Genomic DNA, 14705 nt, shown 5'->3' with positions numbered 1-14705 from the left:
CTTTATCACCGACATCGCTCCAGGAGGGAGCGGAAAGAGTCACCTACACTGCATATTCTGTTTGTTCACACAAACGTCAAGCGACGGTGATGGTGATAGTGACGTTGGTGATAGTGATGATGATGATGATGATGAAGGGGTGGAGGAAATGTTTTATTACAGCGTGCTGGATGCTTCCCGTTCACAAAGTGGTGATGGTTTCGACATTTGGGTATGAAGGCAACTCTCTCTCTCTCTCTCTCTGGTTTCGCTAGAGGCCGCTTGTGTGACAGATTGGAAATCGCATTCAGTATAAGGCGACTCTCTATACTAGCGTTTATACAGTAGCTTTTATGCTTATACATGTATTCATGTAATTACATTGTTACATTGTAAGGAAGTTTAAGGTTGGAAACCTTCAACATTGGTAGGAAAGGAAAAACCAGTCTCTCTCTCTCCTCTCTTCGCCTCTTCCTTCTTTCGGCCTCTCTCTCCTTTCTCTCTCTCTCTTCTCTCTCTCTCTATCTCCTTCTCTTCTCCTCTCTTCTTCTGTATGTGTATGTATAAGCATTATTCTAAATTACTCTAAATTTATTCCAACGTTGTGTCAAATTTTACTTGTTTGCGATTTTCTAGAGAATCAAAAAATATATTTCGAAAAATTGGCAAAATCTAACTGAATTAAAATTGCTGTTAATAAACATATAACAAGACGCAAATGCATTTAAAACTTACGAAAGATTCACGACAGTGAAATAAATTTCACAGAATACGGATTACAGAATATTGAAATATTTAACTATCATACATATACAAAATCATCGTTCATTCACTAGCCTGCTGGTACAAAGAACAGAACACAACTGGAAATGCCAACAAAGTTACGAGAAAGGAAAAAATATGAAAAGATAAAAACGACTGAGTAGAGGAAGACTGTGTATAAAATTCGGGAACAAGTATAGGTTAGTTTTGACTGTTCACAGTATATATAAGTTAATCAGTTTGATTTTTACTTTGGCCTATAAGTCAAGTTTTCATTTTTAATTTCAGTTTTACATATTTGGTTGCATGGGGAGATCCCCCTTTCCTTGACTACGATAATAATAATTGCTTCCCTAAAACAGCAGTTTACAAAGACCAAAATAACCTTCATAGTAAACAGGTTTCTAAACTGGCTACGGTCGTTACTGTTCCCTAAATGAAGTTTTAAGGTAGTCAGCCATATACCAAAGACAATCCATTTAGGAGGGAGTTCACGAAGGTCCCAAGCAAACACTTTTTGGTGCCTTTGATGTTAAGCTAATTCCCAAAAACTCTGGGATTACTGAAGGTCTCGTCTGGTTTAAGGATCGCCCGAGGCCTTACATGACGTTTAATACGATTTACAAATATACGTTCCGCCGGATGTGATTCGGGGACTTGTGTCAGAGCTACTAAACGTCTGCTCAAGGTAACAAATTGACTTCCATGGGGAAAGGGGTCGGGGTGGTCAGCAGGTTACCGTACGAGGAGCAGGGAGTCCAACCCCGGAATATCCAATATATGCAATCATGCCAAAATATATAAAACTGGAATTAAAATTTTAAAGTTGACTATTACTCGAAAAAAATCACAACTGGGGGAAAATGATCATCTCGTCATATTGCTATTCGGACCCTCTGTGAAATATAGCATACTTTCTTTGCCTTGGTCCGCCTTATCATCCTACCTAATATATATATATATATATATATATATATTATATAATATATATATATATATATATATATATATATAACCGAGCAAATTAATCATTCGGCACTGGTTAATCAAAACTAAACAAGTGACAACTCTCTTACCTTTAGTTGCTGACTGTCTCTCTCTCTGGAAACGATACCAAGCTAGGCTAATGAGTTCTCGTAAATACAAAAATATGCTTTTTATTTCCCAAACTAGCTGAACATGGTATGGAACAAAGTGACTAAAAGACGTCACATAAAGAACTAAGTCTGACCCACAAAAAACTGTAAATTGTCATTCTATTCTCCTGAATTAGACTAAGTAATCACTCCCAAACTCCCAAATTGTTAATCACTACATTTCAGTAGTCAAATCTTTTAGAGAATCCCATTCTCTAGTATAATGCCATGGGCCCATCTTTCGATGGGCTTCTTTGACCCCGTGTCCTCCAAACCGTCCTTATTGCTTGTCTTAGGAGAGTGTGTCCTTTCTCCCCAGTGTCGGGCCGTTGGACCCATCATTACACGCACAAACACATGTACATATCGGACACACCTTAAAATCACATAGCAACTAGGCTGTACAGATCCCCGGCCTCACAATGCATGATTATCAATTCCATTCTTTCATTTCAGCAAGCTTCGAAAAGGGCTTGTCGCTAGGCTCTCTCTTATCTCAAGCAAAGAAAGCTGAAGTATTACAATTCACCGATACATTTGCTTTGTCTTCTGAAAAAATATATATTATATAGTGATAGTAAGTATATATATAATAATATATATAATATATATTTATTATATTTAGCATTAACATAATATATAATAATAAAATTTTTAAAATACATTAAACCATTATATATATAATATATTATATATATATATTATATATTATACGGGGCCATATATATTATTATACATTGAACAATATATACATTACCATACAATTATATTATTATATAATTAATATATATTATATAATCATTATCATATAATATAATATATAAAGATAAATAAGGGATAATAACTATATATATATATATTTACAATTATTAATCCTTTAATATATATATATATATATATATTAATATATATATGATATATAGATATATCTATATATATATATATATCTATATATATATATCACTATATATACTATAGATATATATATATATATATATATATTTTCATTTGAACACTTGAGAACCATCCTAATGTCCTTGATAAAATCCTTCAACTATTGACACTCGAACACTTAGGAAACTTCTTAGGACTCATGATAAAGCCTGTGGAAACCCTGACATTCTAACACACGACAATCCTATTCACATCTGGGGAAAATCCCATAATCCTAGGTAAATCCCTTTCGATTTTACCAGATGAACATTATGGGGTCTATACCAATTTCAGTGACAAAGCCCCTGAAATATTGGCATTCGAGTTCCTGGACAACTTCCTTTATAAAACCCCTGAAGTATAAATGCGTATTGTTATCTGCAGTTGCACATAGCTGTAAGAATATATTACGTGTATTTGGATTATAAAGAAGAATATGGCCCTAATCCTTTATCACAACCTTTCAAAACCCTGCGATAATTCTTGGGGCTTTGACTTCATGTAACTTTGACAATTCCAGCCAAAATACCCAAACAGGGAACCAGAGTTTGATGATGGGGGAACGAGTTTGAAAACCACAAGTTCGGTGGTTCCTACATAACCCAGTCACCAAACATCAATTATTGACACACACACACGCCCCTTTTTTTTCATGTCTCGAATTTTTTTTTCTTTTTACTACTAACTACTACTACGACTAACTACGACTACTTAAGCCAGGATGAGAATGCGTCAATAACCTTAAACCCAAAAATATCATCTACTTGTTTATAGTCTAATATTCTGTTTATTTACGAACAGTGGTGAATGCACTACACTTGGGAGTATCTATTCTATTGATGACTGATGAATTATATGGTAAAAAAATATCATTTTTATTATCATTTTTATTATTATTGTCGTTGGTTTTCGCTGGAGAAAAATTCCTATCTCCTTCAGATAAATGTTTCCATCTTCAAAAATTAGTTTTTTAATTCGTCGAACAACGTAGTAGGTTAATATTTTTCACACTCAATGGCCACTCCCAATACCACGAAACATACCCACTTACGAAATGTCTGCAACACGGGAGTATATTTCAAGCATCTCTAGGCTTGATGTCCCTTTAATTTTTACCAACTGTTACATTACATATTCCATAATTATCAATAGCACTGGAAAGTTTTAGCTGGCAATATGCCTTTTCCAATAACGTCTGAAATAACATTAGCAATCTTACTCTCAGGGGTGAGAGTTTAGCCAATGAACTGTACAGATCTTTTTATCAAAGTCATTAAAAAAACATCAACAACGGGTTTTCCATGGGAAAATATGTATTCGGTATTTGCCATTCCACTGTGGTATCTAGATCGAATCTGGGTTTTTCCCATTAATCATAGCGTGAGAAATGGATTGCGCCTTCGTTAAACTTCCGTTCTGCACTTTACTGAAGCTATAACGCATTGAGTCTATCAATTTAAATTAAGTTAGTACGTCCCAGGGTAGCTCCATATTACTTGAGCAACTTTTATTAATATTTCTTGCTTAAGACTGAAAGGTACTGCTTAATTGAATTATGTGATAATTGAGAGAAAACGGTTCATTTGATGTAATATTTCGTTTCCATTGAAGAGAAAACAATGGCTTATCGTGATTTCCAATAAATCCTAGCTATTCATGCCTCATCTCTTTTCAAACCCTGATCTCAGAAAATTGTGAGCTAGTTAAACTACGATGGTTATGTCATGAGACCTGCCATTCTTCTGTTATGAAGAACCTTAGTACAGTAGTGGGTAGCAGACAATATACGTGACAAGGTTATGTAGATTCTTGCTTATCATCCTAGTGCACCACAAATCATTGTCTGTCGTGTACTATGTTTTTAATTGTTGACGAACCCCACTAATATTTCCCTCACTGCTTGCCTCTGAATAATATTCTATAATTGTCAATTTAAAGAACACACGAATACCATACAATGTTGTTACATACTACTGCTTCAGCCAAGCGGTGAATAAATCTCAACAAATTCTGGTGCAACTGGTAGCAATCACTAAACAAATTACAAAATACAAACATGTAGTACAGGAAAGGCCCTAATCTAACCTATGGTTAGGCTAACCTTGATAATCACAGAAAATCTGGAACAACCCCACAACTTAATCTGACCATCAGCACTGTAGGCATGGAAGGAAAGAATGGAATGCATTTTCACCAAACCTAGGGATAGGTGAACCTAACCTAAGACCCATTAATCAAAGGATACCTAAACCAAGAAACTCCTGAAACTTATACTATAGTGCTGCAGTCACAGTTAAATATGGAGAGGCATCCTGACCTAACTTTCCTTAACTTAAACTTAGCCTACCTTGCTGTGTGCTGGAATGTTACCAGTATATATCATTGTGTACATTACAAAATTTATTAAACTCCTTGAAAACAACAATGAATTTAGAAAAGTACTAGGTACAGTAATCATAAAAATTATTCACTAGTGTGAAGGGCAAGTGCATTGGATTATGTTTCCAAGAAATATCCACCCATCATTATGTTAACCAAATCTACCCTGCGTGATGGGCCATGATTGACAAACCTTCTAATACATTATGGCAATTCAAGTTTTGGCAGAAAACATTATTTTGGTACAAAATTCCAGTAACAAAGAATGAAAATCTGAAATGTATAACATCGCCCCTTAGGTATGGAGAAAAACTGTAGACAATCATTAGTCAATTAATTTCATATATATTATATATATATATATATTATATATATATATATACTATATATATGTATTAATATATATATATACCTAGTATATATATATATATATATATATATATATGAAAATTAGTTGACTAAATGATAGGTCTTGAGATGACAAAATTCATTCATATATAATTATATTATATATATATACTATATATATTTTATATATATATATATATAATATATATATATATTGATTAATGAAAAAGATTTAGTCTTGATGACCCAAAATTTTGACCTTATATATATATAATATATAATAAATTATAATAATAAATATAAATAATAATATCGTTTATAATTTTGTCATCCCAAGACCTATGTTTATAATAAGTTTGATTGACCCAGGAGAGAAAATTGGATCTGCATGAACTGGCATGGTTCAAAATTTATGAATCACAAGGTAAACATTGGATAAAAAGTTTAATTTCTATAATCTGTATCAGTTACATGGATCGTCCTAATCTAACCTAACCTCCGGGACAAGACCCTACCTGACCCGAGGTCTTTGTTCTGATCTGAACCCTCCCACTAAACAAGACTTAGCCTTGAGCACTATACGACACAGTCAAATACAACGTTTACTGACCTGTCATCCCTAACCTAGGACGCCAGTTCCAACATGGACAAGGGGCAAACCACCATCTTGCCCTGATCTAGAGTGGCAAAAACTAGGATGGATGGATTATGAAATTTAGGGACAAGACCAAGCACTGGGACCTATTATGGTTATTCAGCGCCAGGTGCAAAAATTAGATTTTATGCTATGATCTTCGGTCTCCTTAACATGTTTAGTGCGAAGTTCAAGGACGAATCTATCGTGAATGCACAGAGGCAGATATTTACCGTCTTTTATGCTTTACCATTCTTACCAATCAGGCTGGTATTGAACACGGCATTCATATTAGTGATTTGCTGGTATTAAATAAAACTTTATGGGGCAACGTCATTATATTTTCATGTAAAATGTGATAATGGTTTAAAGTAAAATTTGAATTGTCTTTGTCTTACCTTAGGTTTTGGAGGTACTACTAACGCTGTTCCACCTGGCGGCTGGCCCCCAATAATAGGCACTAGCTCCAGTAAGTTCATAGCAAAACTGTCTCTTCTGGTGGAGAGGGTTAGCCAACTTCCCGATGATAAAGCGTAGCTGTGGGTAACTTGATTCTGCATTTGAAAGTTATCAAATGACTCCAACCACAACTTCCTTTCCTATCTTGCAAGGCAGCCGCAGCAAAAGTAAACACAATACATCCGGAAACTTCACCTGGAAAAGTTGCTTACTTTTTATTGAGGCTTGTTACCTAATATTGACCTAGTTTCAACGAGTTGCTCACACAATATACAACTGATATAGGTGAGACAATGTCCATGAAACCTCTAAATACCATTTTACCAAACAAAATCATGGAATTCAAGCATACTTTGGTCGCTAAATCAACAAGAAAAGGTTACACAGTAACGTTTCTTTCCATGCAAACCGATCCAACAAAGATGTCCTCTTCTTCCACTAGAAGTCTATGCTATGACTTGCCTAGTAGGAGGTGTTAAGTCTATAATGTATAAAAATAAACATCTGTACCCGTAATAATCTCCAGCTACGCTTTGCAATATGGGTTTTTTTTTTTTTTTTTTTTTAATATAGAACCTACTAAAAATCAAGACGATATTCTAGATGATGTGCATCGCTAAAGAATACTAAAAGAATTTTTACACTTAACATGTATATATAATACAGTTCAACGTCTCCTCACTGGTTTCATAGATCCCACCCCGCCGACGCTAACGCACAATATACATATTCAACATTAACACCCATGAATGAATGTTAACAGAAGGTTAGGAAAGATTTATCTCTAAAAAATTTTGCGTTTAATGGAAGCTCTTGAAGCTTCTTTAACTTGCGCACAGTGAATGTTAACTAACTTAAAATCAGTCCCTGGCGAATTAAGAATAACCGCTTCTGTAATTAGAGCTTAATGACCAAAGCCGTAGCTTATATATAGGCTAGCTATTAGTACTCAGTAAACACGGGGGAAAATTTATCTTTTAAATGTCACTGCTTATGAATCAAGCTAAGTGAACAGACAGTTATGAATTAATTTCAGTTCCCGGATAACATTTAAGTATTCTACATAAAAAATAATATAAACATTTGCAAAAGAACGAATTAATTTCAGTTCCCGGATAACATTTAAGTATTCTACATAAAAAATAATATAAACATTTGCAAAAGAACGATATCAATCTTGCGATAACCATTACCGTAGAATGAGATTTATGCGAATAAATAATTCTATTTGTTTGTTTCTTAGATCAATAAATTATTTCTGGGGTATAAATTTGTTCCATTATTTCCTTCATTTTTTGTAAATATACACATACATACACAAACACATATAGAGACATTTTTAGGAATACACACTGGCATGCATAAATTTACACACACACACACACACACACACATATATATATATATATATAATATATATATATATATAATATATATATATGTGTGTGTGTGTGTGTGTGTGTGTGTGTGTGCGTGTGTGTGTGTGTTACACTGCGTACTCGGATGCCTATTTAGATGATCACTTCCACGTGGTATAAGAATGTCTGTTGTAGAAATGAAAAAAACGGCAATACCATACCCAGCCTTTCCCCGAGTACATTCAACGCTAGGATAAATAATTATCCAAATCAGCGAGAATTCCGATTTTTTTGGTTGCTTCACTTGACGGATACGCTCTTCAATTCTGACATGAAAATAAAATAAACTACAATATTGCACATATACTACATACAAAAACAATTTCCATCCACTGGCAACGACTGAAGAAACAAAAAAGTCGTTTATGAAGACGAGATTTCTCCGGTAAGAATAAAATGTGACTACCACACACCAAAAGTCGGTAGTAGTCACCTAATTACCAATACAAACACCTTCGTACATAGGAATTACTCACGAAGGGTGACCAGGAACTAACTAATGGTGCATTGATACTGTCAAATTTATACAGGTAAAATTACTACATGTCTATACCTCCCTGCCAATTCCAGGAAAACGCAATCTTAAATCAATTCAGTAAAATACATCATCGTGAACGAATGACCCGCCCGAATAGCCTATAATCGCCATCAATATTCACAAAGTTGTGAGCTGCCTATCAACATCTGTTAACGTCACACCAAAGACCAACCCCAACCCCCCCCCCCCCCCCCCCTCAACTTGTTCGTTAACACATACCTGCTACACCACTGGCATAAAGGTCGACCAAGACTTCACGCAAGACGGAGGCCTATAGGCCTAATAGTTATAGCCACTCAGATCTCATCGGGAAAGATATGTAACCAAGAACTATTACTACGAGTCTACGATCTCACTTCCAGTCTTCCAGTTCCAGCAAGTAAACGCAGCTTGTGTTGTTTCTCAAAGTCGTATCTGGTGGTTGTAATGAATCTCGAAGTTTACATCAAATGTAAGTTAAATGGCAATTCCAGATTGCTCGGATTAAAATGGAATAAACCCAAATTGACAACAAACTTATACGAGATAACACGCGTCGGTACGTTTTTGTAAGTTTTCATGTACCTACCTAGTATGTACTTATATGGACGGCCAGTAATTCTTTTAAAAAAGAGGAAGATGAAAAATACACACGTAAAAAAACAAAGAAAAATTCTGACTTATTTAATAAGTTCTGGCCACATGCACATTGACGCCTCAAAAAGCAAATATGCCAAGCATTCTCAAAAGTTGGAAACATGATAAATAGAATAGTCTACAATGACACGTTTTCTTCAAAGACTTTTAGTACAAAGAAAATGGCTTCTTAACGATAACTGCTTTATTAAAAGGAGTTATGTAATTTCAACAGGATTACAAACCCAGCAGTCTTCTGTGTACCTACATTCTTGCCATACCTAATTTTGTGCTCCCCCACCCAACCATGAGGCCCCGTGGGTCATGCTCATCAAAAAGCAGTAACTCCCTTGACTTTATTTACCCGATATATTGTACTTCACACTTTAATTCCAACCTCTTTACAAGGCATCCTCCTCATCATTTCTCCCCTTATTTTCCCCTCCTGATTCTCTTTCCCCTTATTTTATCTTGTATTCCATTTTTCTCCCTTCCCCGCCTTTTCTAGTTTCGTCCTAACCGTCCTTAAATCTTTCTTGCTTATGTATTCTTCCTCTTCATTTTCTTACTTTACTTCCACTTTTCTTTTGTATATCTTTGTCCATTTTTATCTTGCCTCTCATATCATTTTTCTGTCTTCTTCACATTCTTCTCCTTACCTCATTACTTCCACAGTTACTTTGAGTATATCCTTTGTCCATTGTTTTTATTCCCTGACCTTCATAATATCATTTTATTATTCTGAATCGTTCTTCATACATTCTTCTACTTAGTTCCTTCACCATTCCTCTCGCTCTCTCTCTCTCTCTCTCTCTCGCTCTCTCTCTCTCTTTCTATATATATTATATATATATATATATATATATATATATATATATATCATAAAGAGACAGTGATAAACTAAGGAGAAGAATGTGAAGAAAGAAGACAAATGCACATATGTACAGCCAGTTACAAAAGCGGTGTCGCCCCGCCAGGCCTGGCTCGGTGAGATCATGCCCTTCTTGCCCTGAAAGTGGCCCACGTTCAAACAACCAGTACATAGTTAGAATGGTTCGAAAGGGAGAAGGAGGGAAATACTGTAATCACGCAAAGAAATGTAACATTGAATGAAATATATATGGACAGAGGAGAGAGAGAGAGAGAAGAGGAGAGATGAGAGAGAGATAGAGAGAGAAGAGAAGAGAGAGAGGATGAGAGTGAGAGAGAGAGACGAGGAGGGAGGAGAGAGAGAGAGAGAGAGAGAGCATTTATTCCTATTTAGTTATTAATCTGACAGATATACTTGAGACCTTGTGCTTTAAGAAACATGTTATCATATGTTTTTTGGAAAATAATTATTATGAAATCTTATCACATCATCTTGTTTTTAATCGTTATCACATTTTCTAAATAAAAATGCCTTAAATATTGTTGGAACTGACTATTCATATTAATATTATTCAGACGAAAATATCCTTTTTAATTATCCTATAAGCAGCTCTCTCTCTCTCTCTCTCTCTCTCTCATGCTGTCCTCTGTATTATATCGCCTGGATTGACTATTTAAATAATGGTAGATGTTTGATATGTTATTTGCATGTGGCTAAGGATCACAAAATCGTGAATGGCTACACTACCAACTTGTGCTAAGCTGTACCTATTTTTGCCGATGTTTGACTGGACTATAATTACCTGTTTTACCAATAATATTCAAATCTGGTCACAAAGATGTTACACACCAGGTTCTGTAGCCGTGGGTTGTATAAGTCATCAAAGCATCAATTTTGCAAGGATATTATTTTATTAATTAATCTATGGTAAGAATACATTACTGGATATGCTAATCTAGTACTACAGGATTTGTATTTATGGCATAAATTAGTTGAGTTACCAGTATTTGAGTGTGATGGGCCACTTGGCTCCTCCCCTCGCAACCATCTAGGCTACTTATAGAAAGTATTTCAATTTGCTATATTTCTTATATTATAGAATATTTATTATATTATTTCCGAAACTCTTTGTGAAAATAAATGATGTGAAATGAAATGTGTGCATCGGTGTATTAACATAACAATGGTGAGGTATATAGTATATAGGTGTTGCGAAACCGTGTACTATTTTAAATGTATTTTGTAGTGTCTCAAATTATTTGGTGATAGTCTTAAGACCTGGTCAGATCGGTCACGTCTTAGCTAATCATTCCCCCCCCCACCACCATCCCCCATAACCCCACCCTCCGGCTCACCCTTGCTCACTCATGCCGCCTCTATTCGTGGCTTCAGTGGCTAATATCCAAGCTATTCAAGAAACCACCACTTTCGATATCTCCTGTTCATTAGTCTTTTACATAGCCATGTTTTTATTTTATGTAATAAAATAATTGTAAACATTTGGAAAATATAAAGACGTATGAAATACTGCCATCCGAGTATTATTTTTTCCTTCCAAAAAGGATCCATCAGAACAACCTCATAATAACTGTAAGACATTGAAATCCCGAACATGAGGTGCGGAGATAGAAGGATATCTATAACAAGGTGAGGGTTAAAGGTGATAGGGACAGGTGACATTAAGTCTTGACGGGTTCGCTTATCAACATTTATAAGGTAATGATAGTAATACCTTTACTGATAGCAGTTAATATCAATGATTGTAAGTCGCCATCACGACTGACACATAGCATTATAGGGTTACTGAGATCATCTTTGTATATCTGGTTAATGCCTCACTATCGTTTACGTTATGATTCCTGGTTCCCCCACGAGTTAACGTGCTACACAAAGACTATATACTGAAGGAAGATAGGAAGGCTGAGCCTAATATCACTCAAATGAGTGTGCGAAAAAAAAAATGCCAGATACTCCCATGCGAAACGAATAGCTCCATCTATTGAGCGAACGGTTAAACATTCAGAGCGGTAATGCTTGCGGGAATATAGGATGGAATTTGATTATAAATTTTGCGACAAATTTGTTCAAAATTTGCAATTACTACGTCAGTATATTTTATTCTTATATTTATGAAATTCTTAAATTTTATTTAACAAAATTGCAAATTTACAAATAGGTACATATATAAAGGTACATATATAGATTAAGAATAGTACTTATCCTTATGTTTCTCAGTGTATTTTTCAGAAACTTAATAGCTATATCTCTTATGATTTAGTTAATTTTCTGGCAAATTTAAGTATTGTGTATTACAATCATTTTCAAATGTTCTATACAATATCATGTTCGAATAAAGTAAAACATACTGTATATTTGATTTGTTAAACTTGGCCACAACTGCATATGTGTAGGCAAACATTTAGTTATAGTTTGTAGGCCACTGTAGAATTGAGATATTAGGTTTATATAAAACACAATTGAAATTTTATTTTTTATTGAAACGGAAATGCATGATGCACTCATGTATACTCTTTAGTAATAAATATGCAAACAAAAGGAACAAAATAACTTACTAAATTGTATGACACATAAAAATAATGAAAAGCGGGTTGGAGATAGAAATAAGGTAGCATACAAGCCAACCAAAAATGCAAGATAAATCACATGCAAATGAACTTTAATAAATAATACATAAATAAGAAAAAAATAACTCAGTAAATAATATTGCACATATAAAAATTGTAAAACCAAAAAAAAAATGAGATACAAGCAAACCAAAGTTGCATGATGAATTACATGCAAATAAACTCTAATATACTAAAAAAAGGTTTTCTTCAAGAATTAAATACATAGTGCAAACATAAGAATAACTATTGAAATTATATATATATACATATATATATATATATATATATATATATATATATATATAATTTTTACAATTTATTTATCTATTTAATTGTATTTCAGAACTGACCATTTATTGGGGAAAAAATATTTTGTTTTGATCTCTTAAAAAAATTGATTCATGGTAACATCTTACCATTTGATTCTATGGTTGTGAATGTTGGTTCTCCTTCTTCATGTAACCCTAATGTATGGTCTCACTGTATTTCAGGCTTTTGTAAATTATCATTTCCATTGAGAATGCTACAATCAACATCATCATTAGTAGTAGTTGTAGTAGTAGCAGCAGTAGGGGGAGGGGTAGTAGTAGTAGCAGTATTAGTAGCAAATGTAGGTCTAGCAGTCATAATAGTTGTAGTAGGACTAACACTTGTAGCAATACAACTAATATTATCCATAATGCTTGTTACTGTGGCATTACTGTACACTTCACTGCCAGTATCCTTTGGATAACCATCAGTAAATTCCGGAAACGCAAATAATATGAAATGAAACAAATGCCATATTATACTTTATCATTTGGCTGGTAAAATCATAAGTATTTTATGCATAAATATATACAAAAACACTACTAAAAAAATTTTCTTACCAATATCTGATTTAACATTTTCACTTAATTCAATATTTTCACAATCTTCTTTGGAATTTTCCCTGCTCAGTTGATAGATGAACCCTATAGCCATAATACAACTATTAGTCTAACACTTATTCACTGAAGACAAAGTGAATATATATGTAGCATAATATAGCAAAATCTTAAAGGTCAATCTTTACCTACTATATGAATTCTAGTTGGTAAAAGGAAAACTGTAATATCTACCAAAAGCATAGACCATTTAACATGTTTCAAGGATGAAGCTCCTATCTCACATGATCTATTCTCCGAAAAGGAATGGTACCTACAATATTTAGAATAATTGTGATGCACTTACCATTACAGAAAATTTATTGATGTATCTGAAAATATGTATTTCAACAATAAGTGCATTATACAAAATATATGTATATAAATATATACACAAAAATATAGCACACAAAAATCATTTTACTAAATTATGTACTCCAGTTATATAAATTATTAGACATACATACATATATGAATAGATATATCCCAAATTGCACATGGAAAAAAATATAAATAGGATGAAACAAAGAATGCCATGAAGGAAAATGAAAGGTGAGAATACTGGCAAGTGCTTTCTGTGTACTTTATTCTGCTATCAGAATAAAGTACGGCAAAAGTGCTTGTGAGTATACTCACCTTTCATTTTCCTTTGTAGCATACCCACATGTAAAAAGGATCTAAGCTTTATATGGCTACAATTAAATCGGCATCTTTCAATAACTCACTTGTCTTTATAGGGTCAATATCTGATCTGGTGCAGCTAGTAGAACCTGTAATGTGCAATAGAAGCAGGCTTTTTATGTAGAAAAATATGTCTCACTGATAAAAAATCAGTTGATAATATTGTAATGACTAAACACATAAATAAAATAGATAACATATACCTTCTACATGTTGATCTGGGCAGGCATTGTAGCAAAGTTTGTCAGAAGCTGGATGAAGGTAATTTTTGGTGGAGAAATGCCTGCTGCACACACGATAGTTTGAATTTAGTTGTCGTGAGGTTTTTTGCCTCAACTCCTGAATTTGGATGAGGTTCGTCCATATCAAGCATCTAGGTGATATAATACAACATGTTATGCCATCCTGTTTCACCAGCAT

The 14705-nt window shown here is 34.0% G+C and overlaps 1 protein-coding gene across 3 annotated transcripts in view; it reads right to left on the bottom strand.

Moving 5' to 3' along the window:
- The window catches only part of LOC135218490 (uncharacterized), a 256375-nt gene that overhangs the window by 4477 nt on the left and 237193 nt on the right, over nt 1-14705 (bottom strand). For 2 of the 3 annotated variants that reach the window (XR_010315343.1, XR_010315342.1), the window contains one exon: nt 6570-6825. The exons of the other annotated variant lie outside the window; for it this stretch is intronic. The gene's annotated coding sequence lies outside the window, so the exon portion shown is untranslated. The remainder of the gene's footprint in view (nt 1-6569; nt 6826-14705) is intronic. 3 annotated transcript variants of the gene reach the window in all.

The sequence above is a fragment of the Macrobrachium nipponense genome, chromosome 9, assembly GCF_015104395.2.
Source record: "Macrobrachium nipponense isolate FS-2020 chromosome 9, ASM1510439v2, whole genome shotgun sequence".
Classification (NCBI taxonomy): Eukaryota; Metazoa; Arthropoda; class Malacostraca; order Decapoda; family Palaemonidae; genus Macrobrachium; species Macrobrachium nipponense.
This window is presented reverse-complemented; position numbering and strand designations above follow the sequence as displayed.